Source organism: Pseudopodoces humilis, chromosome 1 (assembly GCF_049639895.1).
Source record: "Pseudopodoces humilis isolate 2021_Gansu_Grassland_sample_001 chromosome 1, ASM4963989v1, whole genome shotgun sequence".
In the NCBI taxonomy this organism is placed as follows: domain Eukaryota; kingdom Metazoa; phylum Chordata; class Aves; order Passeriformes; family Paridae; genus Pseudopodoces; species Pseudopodoces humilis.
This window is the reverse complement of record NC_142200.1, coordinates 123,681,308-123,700,439: the sequence shown is the minus strand read 5'-3', so window position 1 is coordinate 123,700,439 and position 19,132 is coordinate 123,681,308. Positions and strand designations below refer to the sequence as shown.

At 35.5% G+C, this 19,132-nt stretch overlaps 1 protein-coding gene across 9 annotated transcripts in view; it reads right to left on the bottom strand.

Annotated features, from left to right (window-relative positions):
- The window catches only part of DGKB (diacylglycerol kinase beta), a 407,361-nt gene that overhangs the window by 309,190 nt on the left and 79,039 nt on the right, over positions 1-19,132 (bottom strand). The gene's annotated exons all lie outside the window — the stretch shown is intronic.

Below are 19,132 nucleotides of genomic sequence, written 5' to 3'. Positions count from 1 at the left end.
GAGAAGTGCATTTTCTGACTGAGGGTCCTCCATTTGTTTGTCTCTCTGTCCATCCCACCCAGACAGACTTAAAAACTTAAATACTTTTAAGACATTTCACTATCTTTCAGATAGGAAAACCCTACCTCTTCTTGGTTAACTACGCTGATGTTTTTTTCAGAGCAATATCAGAAGACAACAGAGAAATTTATGTCTTTCACCTACTGACTCCAGTACACGACTTACTTCAGAATCCTTTGTAGCTAAGAAGTGACATCGTTCCCATGGAATTTTTAACAAATTAAAATTGGTATTTGATTTCACTTTTAACTGACAAAGGTACATAATTACAGTTTTATACAATTCAAGTTTGTGTCCTTTTACCATGGTGTTCAGTTCTCAGTATGTTTACTTTTGTTAATTTGAGTTTCTCAGTGTTCTTCCCATCTCAAAAGGAAGAAGAAAAAAAAAAAAGTTGATCCTGTCTCCTTTAACCCTGGGGAATCCTTTGTCTGAGCTAGCTTATATTATGCTTGCATGTTAAATATATTTTTTCTCTTGGGAGAATCTCCGCGTTTCTGTTATCTTATTCTACCATGTTTTCCTCTGGAATTCTATCTAATTATTTTCTCTCATTAAATGTTGCAATTAATTCTCCAAAGATTTAGCTTATGTTTTCACACAGTAGTCCTTGACACTGAAATTATTGCTACCGCAGGTATGATTCTCTACAGACAGGAGAAGAGTGGGACTGGCAGAAAGGAATATTTTCTAACACATGAAGCTTTCAGAAAAAAACAGTTGCTCAAGTCTAAGAAAACATGCAGGAAACTTCAAACTAAGTAAAGAGTAAGATCAACTTATGCTACATTATTATAAGGTTTCAGAGAAATGGGTAGCTGGTATACTGTTGCAGGTCTGGAATGCACACACATACCCCTTCAGGATTTGATTTGAGTTTTGCTTCTTTTATCTATAGACTTCTAAATATATGCTGAAGAGACACTGGTGGGACTTCGTCCCTCCTGACATCTTGAGGGCAACAGCATAACCTCTCTTCACAGCCCTGTGAGGACAAACACCCGATTTTGCCACATTCCACTTCCTTTTGCCTATAGGACTGACAAACTTGGGAACAACCTGCTTAGATACAGTAATAAGCCATGCCCAACTAGACCTGAGAAGAGAGACAGGATAAACATATGGGAAGTACCATTTCACTCCAGCAAGCTACTCACTTTTAAAAGTGCAGTTGTTGGATGAAAAAATCTCAACCTGCTTAGTAAGACTTCAGCTTGAAATTTGAAACCATTTTCCCTGACTTTGCTGAATGTTGATGCTTGTGTTTCCTCATCCTCTGCAATTCCTCTGGAGACCCACCCAATTCTGCCCAAGGGAGTTTAAATCCTATCCACAAATTGTAGTCCAAGAGCCAAACGATTACCAAATAACCTTCATATTGGAACACTTTTACAGTGCAGGTCAGCCTTTTTTTGTTATTGCTATATTTGCCATAAAATTAAAATCATCTATATGTTCACTTCTGAATCATAAATACTATCACTTAAAATATTAATCTTTTTTTGTGCATACCACAGTTTTACAAAGCAAAACATAAACCATGTTTTATACATTTCCTTTCATTTCCTTTCAAAATAAACACATCTACTGAGAAATGAAACATTTAATCTGTTTTTAATATATTTTTATGCCTTACATCAAAATGGCTTATATAGCAGAATATGATAACTAATGAAGAGCCAGAAATCAAAGACAGTAATAAAGTGAGGAAAGTAGAATAAATATACAAACACAAAAAGAAACTCAAGGATTCATTGTTGCTTCCATGCTTAAATTGTTGAAGAATTCCTTTTCAATGACAAAGAAAAAAGTGTAATAAAATAGATGGCAACAGGATAACACTACATTTGTGCTTCTATATGAGGAACAATTATATGATTAAATCTCCTGGACTCTATTCCTACGGAGACAGAAGTATCAGGTAGGAGCACTACCATTCCTGGCAATACTAACTAGAGATGTACTACCTCCAGGAATTCATATTCTTAACTTGAATAGAAGCAGCACTAACTGTGAACAATTCCAAACCTGTACCTAGTGCACTATGTCATATCTATAGAGAAGCCTTTCTGCCTTCAATCTGCAATCCCTGCTGTTGGTTTTGTTGGCTTCTCCACCAAAACACTGGGATGAACACACCGCACAATTGATGCATTGCAAGTCAGATGCTCAAGTCCTTCTCAGTTGTTTCCTCTGCTTCAAACTTTATGATCCTAAAACTTAACTTTTAGATCACACCTGTATAATTACCTTAAGCCAACTGAAGGTCTACTCACTGAAGCAAAGCTGTCTCAAACAGAACTGTTTAAAATTTGGTTTACACTGACAAATACTAGAGTCTAAAAGTTGGTCCTGCAGAACTTCAACACGACCCTGAATATGGCAAAATTACCTACAATATTTATTCTCAGCTTTCTATTACTAAAGAGAAACTATGAAGAAAAAACTTGTGAGTTATGAATAGGCATAAGCTTGTTAAATCACATTTCATCTTTCATTCGTTTTCAAGCTTTTTACCCTATATTTGCTTTATACAGTTCAGTTTATACTTAGCAACTACTGTAATAGTATTTCCATCTACTTGTACAAAAGGTCTAGATGCTTTATGAGAAGGCTGCATATAAAATATTTATATTACAGAGCTTGAATTCCATTGAAATCTTGCAAGACAGGAATATGAAAACAACTTTTTAAAAAGCATATTTTTGGGGGTTAAGAATTATTCTCTTTTCTACTTTTCTGATTTGATTAATAGAAGTTTTCAAACAAAGAGATTTTCCTTGTGTTGTCTACTCTTACCAACAGGCAGAGGATTTACTTATATAACACTCTTCCCAGGAGACACCCATGTAAAACTCACTTTCATCAATCAGAGAATGTGTGAATTTTAAAGACAGTTATGTTCATAGAAATCATAGAGTCATATAATGGTTTGGGTTGGAAGGGGCCTTAAAGATCATCTAGTTCCAATTCCCCTGCCAAGGGCAGGACACCTTTCACTAGACCAGTTTTCACAGAGCCCCATCCAACCTGCTCTTGAACACTTCCAGGGATGGGGTATGTACAACTTTTCTGGGCAGCCCTCATAGCCTCACCAGTTCCAGTGCCTCACCACCCTCACAGTAAAGAATATCTGTTCAACTTTACTAAGTGATTTGTTATTTATGAGTCATTCCTTTCACATGCCCAGTATTAAAATATGCACAGTTGAATCCTTCTACATGTGAAATAAGCCTAAAAGAGTTTTCTCTACTTGTACCTTCTTTATATCACAACATATCACCTATGTAATCTGTAAATCACTCAGTTTACTAATATCCCATTTTGGAATAGCTCATGTCATTAAAAAGAGATAAAAATGACTCTATTTAAATCTGTTATTTAAAACCATTCCATAAGAAGTTCTTTTTCCAAAGGCTGTATTTTAAATGATAAAGTTACACTTCCTCATGAAACAAAAGTCTTATCTTCTGGGAACCTTTTCCAAAGATCATCTAAAGCCTCATAAAACCTTCTTTCTCAAAAATATAAGAAAAACTTAACAAACTTACTAGTATGTTCCAATGGAAATTCACAGAACTGATTTTGTTGTACCCCAATAATTTTCATAATTAAGAGGTTTTGCTTATGTTTGCAGTAAATCAAGACAGCCCCTCTGTTTTCTCATTTGAGGCCTGCCAGTAACATGTGGTGTTTTCCCCAAGAAAAAATTACTATTATCCACAAGAAGAAAAAGCAAATAAATAAAATTCACCACTGAGAAAGGTGATCCACTCTCAGGTGATGTGCATCCATCCAAATATGTGATTCAGAATTTGAGGTGCTATTGTTTACACTTAGCTGCTTAGACTGCACAGGCAGGAACCCCAGAGTTAAAATGAACTAATGAACTGGACAAGTGAAATTATGCAGCCTGGGGAATCTATTTCTTTTCTGACCCAAACTAGAGTGTCTGCACTCTGACATCTAGTGCCTAAATACACTTAATTTTTCTGCTTATTCTTTATAACCTGGCTAAACCAATGGAACAGATGAAAAATGTCAAGTAATAACAACAACATAATTAGTAGTTATGTGCTTGTACTATAAAAGCAGAAACTGAGATAAGATTTACTCACTGAAGGGGAGGAATGATATCCAGGGGCACTTTGAAAGGCTTATGAGTCAAGTCCATGCAAATCTCATCAAGTTCAACAAGACCAAGTACTAAGTGGTCCCAAACCTAGATCAGGGCTGTTCCAAGCACAAATAAAGGCTGGGTGGAGAATGGGTTGAGAGAAGCCGTGGGGAGAAAGACTTGGGATTTTTCGAGCACAAGCAGTACATGACCCAAGAATGTGCACCTGCAACCCAGAAATCCAACTGTATCCTGAGCTGCATCCAAAGCAACATGGCCAGCAGGGCAAAGGACAGGATTCTGCCCCTCTGCTCCACTCTGGTGAGAGCCCACCTGGAGTGTCGCATCCTATTCTGAAGCCCCAAACATGGACATGGACCTACTGGACAGAGTCCAGAGAAGGGACACAAAGATGACCAGAGGGCTGGAGTCCCTCTCCCACGGAGACAGAGAAAGTTGGGGCTGTTGGCTGAGGAAGGCTCCAGGGAAAACATGCAGCAGCATTCCAGTAACTAAAGGGGTCCTACAAGAAAGATGACTTTTTACAAGTGCAGGCAGCGATAGGACAAGGGGAGCTTTAAACTGACAGAGGGTGGGGTTAGGTTAGATACTAGGAAGAAATTTTATACATGTCAATGGTAAAGCACTGGAACATGTTGCCCAGAGTGGTGATGGATGCCTCATTCCCAGAAACATTCAGGGTCAGGTTGGATGGGGCTTTGAGCAACTTGGTCTGGTGGAAGGTGTCCTTAACAATGGTTGTGGGGCTGGGGGTTTGAAACTACATGACCTATAGTGTCCTTTCCAACCCAAACCATTGTATGATTTGGTGACCATACCACAGACCGGACAACGGTACAGACCAGCATTCTTCTAAGTACAAGGACTAGAAAATAAAAAAAAGGAGAAATATTCCAATTTACAGAAAGGAAGTGAAGAACTGGAATTCCTAAAAATTAATACAGACCTAGTGGTGAATTTTAATAAGTAACTAGATCTCAGCTGGCATTACTTATTGCATTTCAAAGTCATTTCACACACTGAAGCATTTGTTTTTAAATAATTTCCTTGCTATCACACAGAAAGCATGTGTAGAAAAGTCAGGAACTGAACTGAAATTTTTAAATGAATATATTTAAACACAAACCATGCTAGTTTATGCAGGTCAATAAATCAGTTGTATTTAACAGCTTTATCTTTGTCTATCATATAAAGTTGGAATTGGGAAATTTAAGTCTAAATCCATAAAAAAATTTATTTAATAACTTAAAATAGAGCTGTAGACTGTAAAAACTATCATGGTTATCTCACTAAGCAAGCTTCAGAATTTTAATTAGAATTCCCTGTATCTCATGTACAGCTAGCTTTAGTTAATACACCATTAATTAACACATGAATTTTTGATGAAACCATGTCATTTACAGATTTAACTACATATACACAACAATAACAACATCATAGGAATCTGGGGCTCTTTTTAGATTACTTAAGGTTTATACTGTGGTTTACTTCAGAGTCCCGGTTTTGCAGTCACTCATGCTGGGAACCTGGTTAGAAAATGTCACAGCTCCCATCCAGTTCCAGCAGCTCCATCCCTTTTCCTCAGCACAATCAAGCTCTATACAAAATGGTGCTGGGGAGGTACCCAGGGCTAAGCCTACACCCCAAGGACCAGAAACACTCCTAATGTATCCACTCGTTTGTCCCAGTAAAAGCACCCTAAAAAACAAGGAAGATGGAGATTCTGAACAATGTGCCAAAACCAAAAACAGACCACTTTGTTTTGAATCTCAACTGCTCTGCTGTCTTTCCCTGTGAGGGAAGAACAGGTATGTACCTGAAGAAGAGCAAACAGAAATTATGAAAAAGCTGATGCTGGTTGGAATACAAAACTGCAGAATGCCAAATCCTCTGCTTTTAGAAGCCTAGAAGTACTCAGTGCATTTAGTCTTTTTTAGATTTTTGCCTCCTTAGATACACAAAACAAATGATTATTCAAGAGATTATTAAAGATGTCTAATGTTTGCTAGCAGTTTCCAGTTCTCAAGGTTCCCAGGCACAAACTGCATCACTAGATTTAGCTTACATTTCTTAAATTGGCACAACTAAAATAAGAAAGTTATTTCTTTTGGCATCTTAGAAGAATTAAAAACATTGATTTAGCATACCTAAAAAATCCATTGTAAAATACCTTGTTGTAAATATATGTACATCATATGTTTATGTTTCCTATTTTCATTTTTATTCAAGATAAGTTTATTGAAAATAACTGTTATCCTGTCATTGCTAGTATTTTAGAAACCTACCTATAATACAGGTGAAATCATGAGCACAAATATTTCTACATAGATACCTCAGAATATTTTGACAAAAATAAGTAATATTTCATGCTCTTTTGCATATTTCATCTCTACTTTTATTATTCACAAAATATATCTAGCCTTTTTAACAAGTATTAAAAACAAAAGCAGACCTCTTACAACAGTGTTGCTTAATTACCAAGTCCAAGTTAGCACAGACAATAGACTAGATAAATCCACTGATTATTTGTGAACCAAAAAGATTACTCTACATTATTTCTATTTTGTTATCTATGCAGTATTCCTTTGCTTTATGTCCTTAAAATCCATACATATGAAATAAAATGTATCAGTAAACAGCATTAACAAAAAAATGAACATTCTTTTTCTGCCAAAAATTCAAGGGGAGAAAGATCAAACATGTCTTCTTGACAGTCATAAATTCAAATAATACTCTACTTATTGATGTTTAAAATTTTGGTTGTAATAAGTATTCCTGAATAGCCAGAGTAGTTACCATACTATCATTTTCAAAATACTCCAAAAGCCCCAAAATATTTTACTGAAAATAGACTTGCTTGCTTGGCAGAGTTGGCAGAGTTATGCATACTTTTCAGATCTATCAAATGTTGCAAAAACACATGTCTTCTCTTTTGTGGGACATCACGATTGCTCCATTTGTGGTAAACTTGCCCTGGGACACAGAATTTTCCAAAGAAAATTGCACTACAATGGCCCACATCATGCCATCTGTTCTAAAAACTCTCCAATGATTTCTACAGAGGATAGTCTTAAAAAATAAATGGAACAACATGTCCCAAAGTACTTTCTTTACCTAGCTTAAATACTTTTCATGAAAAACATTCTGAAAAATTTAGAGAGCTGTAACACTTCCACTAAGTTAAGCTCTTAATATTCATCTATTCCTAAATGGGTGAGGTTCATGGCCTGACTGTAACATACGGGAAAGAGCTCCATGGCTGCAGATGCAGGGGTTGCATGGGGAGTCCCAGCCTTCCCAGGAGATGAGTCCTGCTGGCTCCCTTCCCTCCCACTCACACCCCCATCAGTAGCACCCTGTGCTGCTGTGGCAGCAGCAGAGCAGCCAACAGCATCACTCATGTCACAAAAGTAAGCAGCCATGGAGCCACAGTCCTGGAGTGGCCAGAAGTGGTGATCTGTCAGTCTAGTACTACTCTCACATTTGACTGTGCCATCTCAGTCCCCACAGAAGATGCACTGCAAACAGTGCAGATGACACAGCCACACAAAGGCCCATGGACTGGGAGAAAGAGTGGGACAGTTCTTTCAGCCTGTGTCAACACTGTGAACAAACTTCATCATGACAAATACCTTAAATGCACTTCACCTGCTCTATAAGAACATAAAGAAAAAATATAGTCATGTCTTGTTATTGTCTACTCTCTTTTAAGACTATTTCTCTGACACAGAGAGCAACTATAAATTTTAATGCTGAACACCACGGCCTTCCATCTTTGGTTACTTTTGAAAATGAGATCACTGTAAAACACCGAAGTATGCAAAAAGTTCAGATTTCTGATTGTATAAACAAATACTTACTATAAAGAAGCATACTATCCTTATTTACAGCGCACCAGAGCTGTTACTTTATAACAGATACACAGAGGAAAATGCCCAGAAATTCCCTGGTTAAGTCTGAAACCCCTTTCAAAAGAACAATAATGTTCTGCATCAGTACAGCTTCATGTTATCTCATGTCTGATTTACAAACAGAACAAAAGTTCCTATGAACTTCATTAAATGGCTGTTACCTAATAATTCCTAATAATAAATAGCAACAGCCAATATTCTTAGATTATTAGTATTTGTTAGTCAAATTTTACAGATACAAATAGTAATTTTAAAATACACAAGATGTATGTTGAATCTAACTCCCACCCCCCCACACAGCACACAAAAAGAATGTCACTGGCTTTGCAATATCACTTCACATGGGTGATCTGGCTTTGGGACTGGTCTGGTTTGGGTCTGTTTGAATATGAATGATGTAAGGCAGCATTTCTTTTTCATATTTAGAATGGCTTTAGTCATGCAGATGATATGCCTGTCAAAATAGGCCCAAACTGGAATCCTAGCAATAAAAAAAAAAAAAAAAGAAAAAGAAAAACATTATAAAAAATTTCTAACAACTTGATATGAAATCATAGTAATTGCAACATCAACATGAAGACACATCTTTCTTTCCCTTACCAAAGAACCTTTTATGCCCTTGACACCTTCCAGACATGAGAGCCTCCAATTTATCCTTGATCCCAGTGTGCTCCTTTCTGCTGAGCACCACTTCACACCTCTCTAACTGGATGTTGCTCACTCACCAAAAGAATGTGTTTGTTCCTCTTGGGCTCTGGAATTCACTAGGGGCCATGCCCTCAAAGATTCCTTGCCCTACTCATTCCAAAGCCACAGCACATTGCCTGGCACACAGACTGTGAGCAGTCCTGGCCCCTTTCACCCTAGGGAAGGAATGTGATGTTCTTCAATCTTCCACCTCCCATTCTCGAATTCTTGAGATTCATGAGGACCCATCAGCAGATGTAGTTTTTATTCTCTGCCTGAGCAAGGTGTGATCTCTACGGTTCCATTCAGGTTAACAGAAAAACCCAATGGCATTTCCAGAGTATCTCTCAAACACACAACCATTTATCACTGTGTTTTAACCTATCAAGAAAACGGTTGTAAACATCTCTCTCACACATACACACACGAAAAAAAAGGTGGAGAGAAATGACAGATTATATTTGCTTGTGCCTGGTTGTTCCTACCAACTGTTACTTCTGCTTTGCTCTGGCAGTCAGTATCTGTTATCTTCTCACAACCATCCTCAGCAGTAGCACTCTGGGTGTCTAAAGAAGCAATCCTCAGAGTGCAATATGTACAAATAATACAGTCCATGCCCTCATTTGAAAAGCAAAGACTCATTCAGCTCAAAGCATCTTTGCCTAGGAGCCGCTCACTTCTGCACACTGCTAAATTTTAGCCACAGCACTCAGTAAACAGAAAAGAAGAATGACTCTTCATATATCACTAACTGCTGTAATCATCCCAAGTAGAAAAGTAAATATTTTGAAATGGAAATACAGCCAATCCACACTGAAAGAAAAAGTAAATCAAGTGTGACTGTGCATAAGACAATCTGAGCAGTGACTACCCACTAGTAGAGAGATACCAGCAAACTCCCTATCCTCTATCAGGTCCATACTAATCAAAGTAGATATAGAAATTGAAAAAACACACAACTAAGTCAAACACATGAAAGCATCCTCAAGTTTTACTGGAATTCTATTCCAGAAGAGTGGGGCAGGGGGGAAAGCTCTCACCTACTCTGCAAGGCAAACATTCTTTACATAAATAATTAAATATAATAAATAAATAAATAAAGCATACTGTGATGCTTTCTCTTTTCCCCCCTTAATTTCCTAGACATGCCAGTTTCCCCCAATCTCGAGACATACACACTCACAGCCAAATAAACCAACCTCATCAAAACCAAACAGAAATAAAACAAAAACAAAAAACAAAACCACAAAAAAAACCAAAAAAACCAAAATAGCTGACTTGTAGAGTAGAAATTCAGTTTCTCTCTGTAGTTACCTCCACCATAGTCACCACTAGCTGTGCCTTATCACCATTTGAGGTGAGGTCAAGCAGGTCTCACTTTCACAGCTCCTAATCCCCCGAGTGCATTATCAACATCCAGTGAAAAAGAACAGCAGGAACAGCTCAAGGACATGGAAATGAAGGAAGCAGCAGCAGAGATGTAAAAACCAGGGCTCCAGGGGCAGTCAGGGGATGTAAAATGGAATATAAGTCAACCATAGTTACAACTTTCTTCAGCTGCTCTTTTGGTGATCTGTTTGAGGAAATGTAACAAGTATTTCTTATAAAATATTACAAAAAAGAATGGACAATAAGGGAAATAACTGTGAGCTGAGCTCATCTGATGCACATTTCATTGACTATGATTCTACAGTGTAGGAAAAGGCTTACATGCAGAGATTAACATTTTTATTTTACAGACCTAGTTCTATATATGTCTAAGTATTTTCATGGGGAGTGAGAAATATATACTGTAACTAAAGAATTCTCTAGATTATATTGGTATGATTTCATATTTCTAAGACTCTTACTACCATAGCATCTATACAACCAAAAAAAAAAACCTATCACATAATGCACAGCTAATTAACAATGTAGAGCAATACACAGAAACAACAGTGCTCTAGGAGAGAGGACTGTATCTGAGACTGATGACTGAAATTTTAATTCTCTAAGAATTAATGTATATATTTTACCTACTTCTAGAAAACAGATTTGTAAACAGTTTCAATATAGCATGGTCAAGACAAATAGAAAAAATAAGTTAAAAGTTCAAGCTCCAGAGGCAGGAATTCATCATGGTATAATACAACTCCCTCAAAGTATGAGGGGGTTAGAAGTTATCTGCATATGCTTTCCATGCATCTGCTACAAGAGCAATGACACAAATACACAGAAAATAAACTCGTAACACCAGAGGCCACACCTCAAGAGTAAGAATTATGATGCATTGATTTTAAACTATACAACATTTTTTCATCAAAACTTTGAAGTTTAAGAAACATTGCTCATATCTCAATACACTTAGAATAAGTAAACTTTAAAAGGAGTGGGAACAGGAGTCTGATAGCATCAGCCTTCCTCATTTACCACTGCCTTGCTTTACCATATTCACCCTCTTACATTCAGATCCACAGACTAATACAGTCATTTGACAGCATTCAGTATTCATTAATTTTACTAGTCCAGAAACTTTTCAATAGTTTTTACTAAAGACCTATCTTCCTGAGCTAAAATTGCTTTGATTTCTTTGTAATGTAAATTCTTCTACTGTACACCTAGCAAGGGGCACAGGTCTATCTCATTAGTTCAGAGCATAAAATACCAGACAATATTTATCTTAGATTCATGTAACATGTCACAGAACTGTAACTTTTACTAAAAGGATTAAAAAAATGATGTAATTCCAAGCTACATACTTTATAAGCATTTTGTATTTACAAGCATTATAAATAATGATGAGTAGTCCATACAGGATAATTTATGGGAAATATATTGTTTTCAATTAAGTGTGCTCATCAAATTCACAGAAGTACAATCCTTGGAAACAGCCTCCCAGTGTGAACAGTCACACTTCAAAATTGAGATGTAATGCTGTTTACACCTTCTTCAATATTTGGAATACGAGACCTTAAAAAATTATGACAGTAACAGCTTTGCTTAAATATCTTCACAGATGAGCACAGAAGGCAGACAGATACACTATTAGATTTTATTCTAAACTAAAATTATCTGTCTATTTAGTCCTCTCTTCTTGTAACATTTTTGTTTTAATGACTTAGTCTGGTATTATAAATCTCAGGTTATGTTTTAACATAACATAGGGACATTCTGTGGCTTCTGGTAAAGGTGTGTAAAATCGAGGCTCAGTGAACCCCAATCTGCACGAGGCACCTAATGACATATTTCCTGAGGTTATAAATGACTAGGCACCATGATCCATGTGATCAATTCCATGTTCCCACTGCTATATGAAAAGAGGATGACCATGGAGACGTTGATTTTTTTAAAAATAATAACAGAAATATTGCAATATAAGGCCAAATATTTAGTAGTAATGCATACACAGACAGTCCTAGTTACAGAGCTGGCTTCTGTTGGGAATATGATTGAAATGAAAACATTCGTCATGTACTGGACTTCAGATCTAATGTGACCCCAGCCAGGGTCAGTCACTTGGGTAGGAACTGTTTCTCTAACTACCACTTCAAAGTGCAATTCCTGTAAGTAACTAAACTGTCAGACAGATTCTGACTGCTATAAATTTAATCATTTTCACAACTGCAATAAATATTTGCTAAACATATTCAGCAAGTAGTCAATAGAAATTTATACAGAAGTTATATATATACTTACATATACACATATTTATATATACACAAATACTTTTATAAACACATCCATATTCTAAATTAACAAAGTCCAAGTATTGATGTGCTAGGCAGCAGAATATGTTGTACTAGGTTAAGATTAGAAGATTGGAAAACACAGAAAAGCAAAAAAAGTAAACATTTCAAAAATATTTTTAAAATATTTTTGGTTTTAATTCTTTAAATTACTAAATTTATGTAATAGGTGTGACACATGATATTGTTGCATAGGGTATCTTTTAAAAAATTTTAAGTTCACTATATATTATTCACAAAGAAAAACAACCCTTTTCCAATGGATTAGTAAGTCATTATTCTAGCTGTTATTACATCCATACCAATGAAATATTTAACACAGACACCAAAATGTTTTTAAGGATAGATACAGGAAAGGATTTAGAGAGTAGAAACTTAATTTAGGTATGATATAGGTCCTAAATCCTTTAATAGTCTGATTGTCCTTTCTCTTGCTTGCTAATGCTGTCCTCCACTTCCCACTGGAACAGATTTATATAACTCAGCATTGATAAATCTAAAGTAATGTACATTAAAAAAAAAGTAGCAATGCACTTAAAGTGATGACCAGTGAGCTCATCACTGATGAGCTACCACTCAGAAACGTAGCAAAAAATTGGAATTATAATCAGAAAAGATCAGCTCAGTGCTTGACAGCATTCAAAAGAGAAAGTATTCAGAAAAAAAAATTCAGAATAAAAAAAAAATTATTTCTTTGTATAGACAGATCCCTGGTATATTTGGATTCTGAATAATGAAGGGTTTTTTCAGACTTGCAAATCTGATAACAGTAGAACTGGAAAAAGAGGACAAAAAAGATGGAACATAAAAAGTGAGAGTACACTAGAATTCTTCCATCTTCAAAATTAAACTGGCCTATCTCAGACGTCTTTAAAATATAAATGTATACAGAGTGTTAGAACCTGAAGGAACACTCTGGACATCCTCAGCTTATTCTTCTATTCTTTTCTTCATAATCACTGTTAGGAGACATCATACTAGTCCAGACAGACACTCATCCAGTAAAGCTGTCCTTATGCTTTTAAGAAGGATGAAGAACTACCCCATTCACCTGCCCCACTAATAGTGACTTGGTAAGGACATAAAAAAGCCACACTGAATTTTTAGTACAATGTGCAGATTTGACTTCCCCAGAAAAACAAAAAAAAAACCCACCCAAAAAATACAACCCCACCAAAAAAAAAAAAAAAAAACCAAAAAACAAAACACACAAAAACCAGACAAACTCATTAATAATAATTATTTGTCTCTGGAAAAAAGTATAAATGCTACAATGTTTACCACACTCTGTAGTGTGGATGTTCACTTGCTACATATACAACACATACTTTCACAAGAAGGGGCATACAAACAAAATATTTTACTGGAAATATATAGTTTTCAAAAAGATCTAGATAATAACCAATTAATACATTCCATTTACTTTTAATTATGCTTCCTGTCATTTACAGACTCCAACTCCAACTATATAGAGGAATGTAATCTGCATTATCAACTCTTCAAAAGAATTCGCCTACAATACACAAGATTCTTCTCCATGATAAACTTAATGACCATATGTAAGGTCTTCATCATGCTATTTACAACCATTTTAAGATATTAAATAGTATAAGGCTTTTAAAGTATTAAGCCAGAAAGGTTATGCTGTCATGAAATTTCTTTCCTTCCCTCCTCTTCTTCCATTCTATTAGGCTATCTTAAATCAAGAAATACTCAGTGGAGCAAGTGTTAAATCTGAAGAATCAATGACAACATTGTTGAAGACAAGGTAAGACTCAGTATTATCTTCTCTTCTTCAACACCCACAGGTTGAAAATCATTACCACAGCTGTTCTGCCTTCAGGTGCTGTATTTTTTAACAGTTTAAAATCTCTCTGAACTTTGTGCTTTTCACAATGAACTTTCCTTTAAACAACCACACTGTTTCTGGCATATCCCTAAAACATTTAAATGGCTGTAGAAGACAGTGGTTTCAAGTGTTTGAGACATTTAGGTTATATAAAGAAAGCAGACAGACTGGTTCAATGCACCTCTGTACACTGTCTGCATGTCCCTCAAACATAGAACTGGATGAAAAAAAATTTTGATATTGACATGCAATAATGATCTACACATGTGATTCATAATCATTTGCTACTGTGAAGCATAGTTAACAACATACATGTTGATATGAAAACACAAGGCTCAGAAACAAGATCTCATATTGGGATATGTAGATCATGTTCCCTGGAGAGGAATAGCATTTTATTCCTTCATGGGTTAATAATTTGCTCTCAGCTTAAAAGAGATGGCACCTGCTCTGTCAAATACATATTTGCATTTCCAAAGAATAAGAGCAGCAAACGAGACAAGGGGAGGAGTAATGAAACTTTTCCCGAATAAATTAAAGAACTCGACATGGGGAAGGGATGAAGCATTTGAATCTGAATGAAAACTGCAGAACATGACAAGAAATACGTACAAGAATTGGAAAACCTTTTCTGCTGGTGATGCTTTCCAGTGAAAACCGGCCAAGAATGTAAATAACGCAAGACAAACCGGAGCTTCACGGAATAACAAATCTAAGCAGTTGTAACTTGTCAGGATACATAGATTTTGACCTGATTTTAGTACAAATAAACAAAGCAAGAATGTCTCAGTTCTACAACTGCTGTCATTAAAAGTCCACATTCCACAGTAGTTTACTTTGTATTTTGAAAATAATGCTTTTATTTAATTTTACCTTAAGATGGCAGATGAATTATGGATGAATTACAGAAGCTTTCAAGGTTTCTAGATGATGAAAGCATTACTCCACCCCCATAGGAGTTCTTATCATTTTAGTTAGGGTCCTGGACTAATCATGCAGAACTCACTGTCTCAATATATCATCGTACTAGGATACTGAAAGGGTCATCTCTTCGTTTAGATGGACAGCATTTTGAGTCACTAATGTAAGATCCAAAATGAAAAAGCTTCATGGAGTGACCACAATTATCAGGCATGTGCCCTGAACTGAGGTCAGAGGGAATATGGCCTAAACCCTGAAGGAGCACTCTTAAAAGTACAAGATCTTTTCTGTAGCCCATATATTCTTATTAGGTTCCTTTATAGCTACCTGGTTGTTAAACTGCACTGAAATACGACTGGATATGCTCTCGTTAGCTAGAAAACTGTACCTGAAAGATTATACAAATTCTTCTGTCATTGACAGATAGACCGACCCTGACTTCATCAGCTCATCACACCTAAATAAGAACACACAAAAATCTTTCAAAGAGTCTTGAAGAACTTGTTCACAGAACAGGTAATTTGATATAAGTACTGGATCTTCATCATGACTCTTTTTCTCAACACCAACAGAGATATGTAAAAATCACCACCCTGGTGTACAATGGTGTGCAATACAGGGTGGAAAAATATATTGAATGCTCAAATAAGCTGGTTTTGTAATTTCTGGGTGAATATTTATAGGAAACAGTCTGAGACAGAACATAAAGCTTTTCTAGGAGTAACTGTTTTGAATTTACAAAAGCAAAACATTTCATAACTGAACATGGTATTCTACAATGTGAGGAAAACAAAATAACTACTTGGCATTTTAATTTTAAAGAGGAAGTAAAAGAAAATTCTTATCAGAGTACTATACTGTTATTAAGAACATCTAATATTCAAAGCTGGGAGGTTTCCCAGGATTCCTCCAGCCATTCTACTTTTGTGAAGTAAGTTGCATCAACATCACTAAGTCTAACAAAGGGCAGTGTAAATTTTTATATTTCTGTTGTATGAGATGTTTAGAAGGTTTGAATTCTTTGACATGGAAGTTGTCAGACTGTTTAAACACAAACATCTGCATGAGTGCTTTTAAAGTAAAAAACAAACAAAATGACCCACTGTACTTCCTGAGCAGAAGCACCTACAGTACTACACAATTTTAAATTTACAACAGCATATAAAGATAAACCTCACCACAGATGCAGTAGTTTTTCAATGTGTATGACATGCAGAACAAAGTAAACCTAAATGCCTAAGGATTAAGAGTTTCAAAGTAAATCCAGAATTTTTAGAAAAGCCTGTAATTTTATTTTTCATTAAAAAGCATTGCTGGAATATTTTATATCAATAACGAATTAAGACAGACTTTTTGGTAAAAACATACCATAGTCATGTTTTTGGGTCATGAAGAAAAATAGAAATGCTCCAGACTACTTGTTTATTTAGATATGTTTAAAAATAGATCCTTTGATATTTAACTTCTGGTACATGGCCCATTCAAATGAACTACTGTTTTAAGGCTATTTCACTTAGTGTTTATATTCAGTAATTCATGGAGAAGACTCAATACTTAAGAGTTCAAGTCTTCCTTACCTTCCTATCTGAGAAAATATCCAAGGGTATAATTTATCTCACACAAAGACGGATGTCTTAAAATTAGATTTTAAACTGTGAACAAGTCACACCAGCCAGGCACCCTTTATAATGATTTGAGAGACCTGGATACATCCAGAATGTGCTTCAACTGACCTATAAAGGATGCTCATCTTAAAATTAAAATTTCCCCCAGCAGGTGCTTTTGACTTTCCATTAGTAATAACAGCAGAGACAGAAGGCAACCAGATGGTACTTAGATATTGAATAGAAGGCAGAATAGATTATTGTATACTTTCAACATTTTTAAAACTTTATTTATACATTATGACCAAGTTATCAAAATCTAAAGAAACAGACAAAGTAAAGACATTGAGTAAAATATTCTAGGGGTGTACAAAAGCAGCACTACGGTTACAGAAAGGAGATTAAATCGAGTTTTACATATCTAAACCTAAAACCTTTTCACAGAATTCTTTTAAATTTATTAAAAGGTTTTCATTGAAGATTAAAAAGAAAAAAATAATTGAAAAAGAAGAAAAAAGGTAGCCATTATATTTCCTTTTGCTTGCTTAATTCATTCCTGCTTGTAATCATATCTTTCACTTTTCATCTACTTCAGTATCAATTTTTTGGCTATAAATGTTATCTCTTTTTTTTTTTCTTCATTCTCTTTTTTCCTTCTTCCTGTTCTTAAAACATATTTCTGGCATAATATTGCTTCCCATTCACTTGATTAATTCACAAATTCATGCAGGAAACAGGAGAAAATTCACACACAATTAAAGAGGCAAAACCAGCAGCAAACCCTTGAGTCTCGGGACACAGTGGTTCATAGTCTATGTCTAGGCCATAATCTCTATAATCTAGATTTAGAAGAAAACACTACTTTGCCTTTCAGAAGACAAGACAGCAAATTTTGCTGATTTCACACCACCTGAGGTTTTCTCCTAGGCTGATACAGCTGCCTTACTATTTGCAATTCCTCTATTTCACCTAAAATTAGCTCTCCAAGACCACAAACATACAAATTTGTCTTGGAAAAGCCACACATACTTCAAGAGCATTCAGCATTGATTTCAGGTAATTTCCAAACTCAAACCAGTGTATAAATCAGAAGTGTCCATCTGGGGAAATATTTAGACCAAAGAGAATAAATTTGACTCATTGCTTTTACTTTACACTGTATACTTTAAAAGACAAAGGAGAAAAGAAAGACATTTCTATTAACCATATGAGTTTTCCCCATTCCCTGACTAAACCAACAATACATCAGAATGCTTCATAAGCAATATCCAAAAGGCAACCCAAAAGGCAAAGCACCATGCCACAACAGAAGGCTCACAACATAAATTTCCATGAAAACTTTCATCACACCTCTGTTGAGATTGTTACTACTGCAAGGACTAGAGAGTGAGTTTCTTATTACAACTACTGAGCACTAAACATCTCATTGAATGTTTAACGAAAGAGATACCTTAACGATTTCAAACCAAGTAATCAAAACAGGGCTGAAAAATCAACCTAAAGATAATTAAATAATTCATGGAATTTGTATTAACTGAATATTTCTGCCACCATAAAAAAAAGTCATTCCTAAAATCCCTAACAGAGAAGAAAGAAGTATCTAGAGGTCATTTTAGTCATGATTTTCTATAGTAAACAAACATCTAAAAATAAAAAGCTAACTAGTCCCCAGAATTGGAAGTCTAAATAGCAATACTGAACTAACAAACATGTCTACAACTCTGTTTGTCTTTGTTTTATTTACTTTTTAAAAAATAGTTTAGGGCAAAACAATAGTGTCAGAATTGTACACTTAGATTCCAAACTTGTATTCAGGGGTAAGAAATAATTAAACAATCTCCAAATACTTACATTTGCTAAGCTTTTAAATTTGTGGCAAACTAACTATATCCCTTCAGGGCTAAACTGCTGCAAACATTATTCAGAGAAGTCTTTTATTTTCTTCAGAAACAATTAAAAAAGAAAATGTGTTCTACATTGCATAAAGCTGTTTTACAGGGTGTTTGGGGACAGTTACTCATCTCAATTCCAACTAAATAAATAAATATTTACTTCTCAATTTCCTAAATTAGCCTAAATACTTCACCTGCATCAGATCATTTCTATCCATAGCAAGAGCATTGTTAGTGTACTGAAAACTAGGTCAGGTTGACAAAATCAAGATATCAGTTTCAAAGCCCAAATTTTTAACTTTTTTTCACTCTTTTAGGCAAGGCATTAAAAATAAGCACGAACAT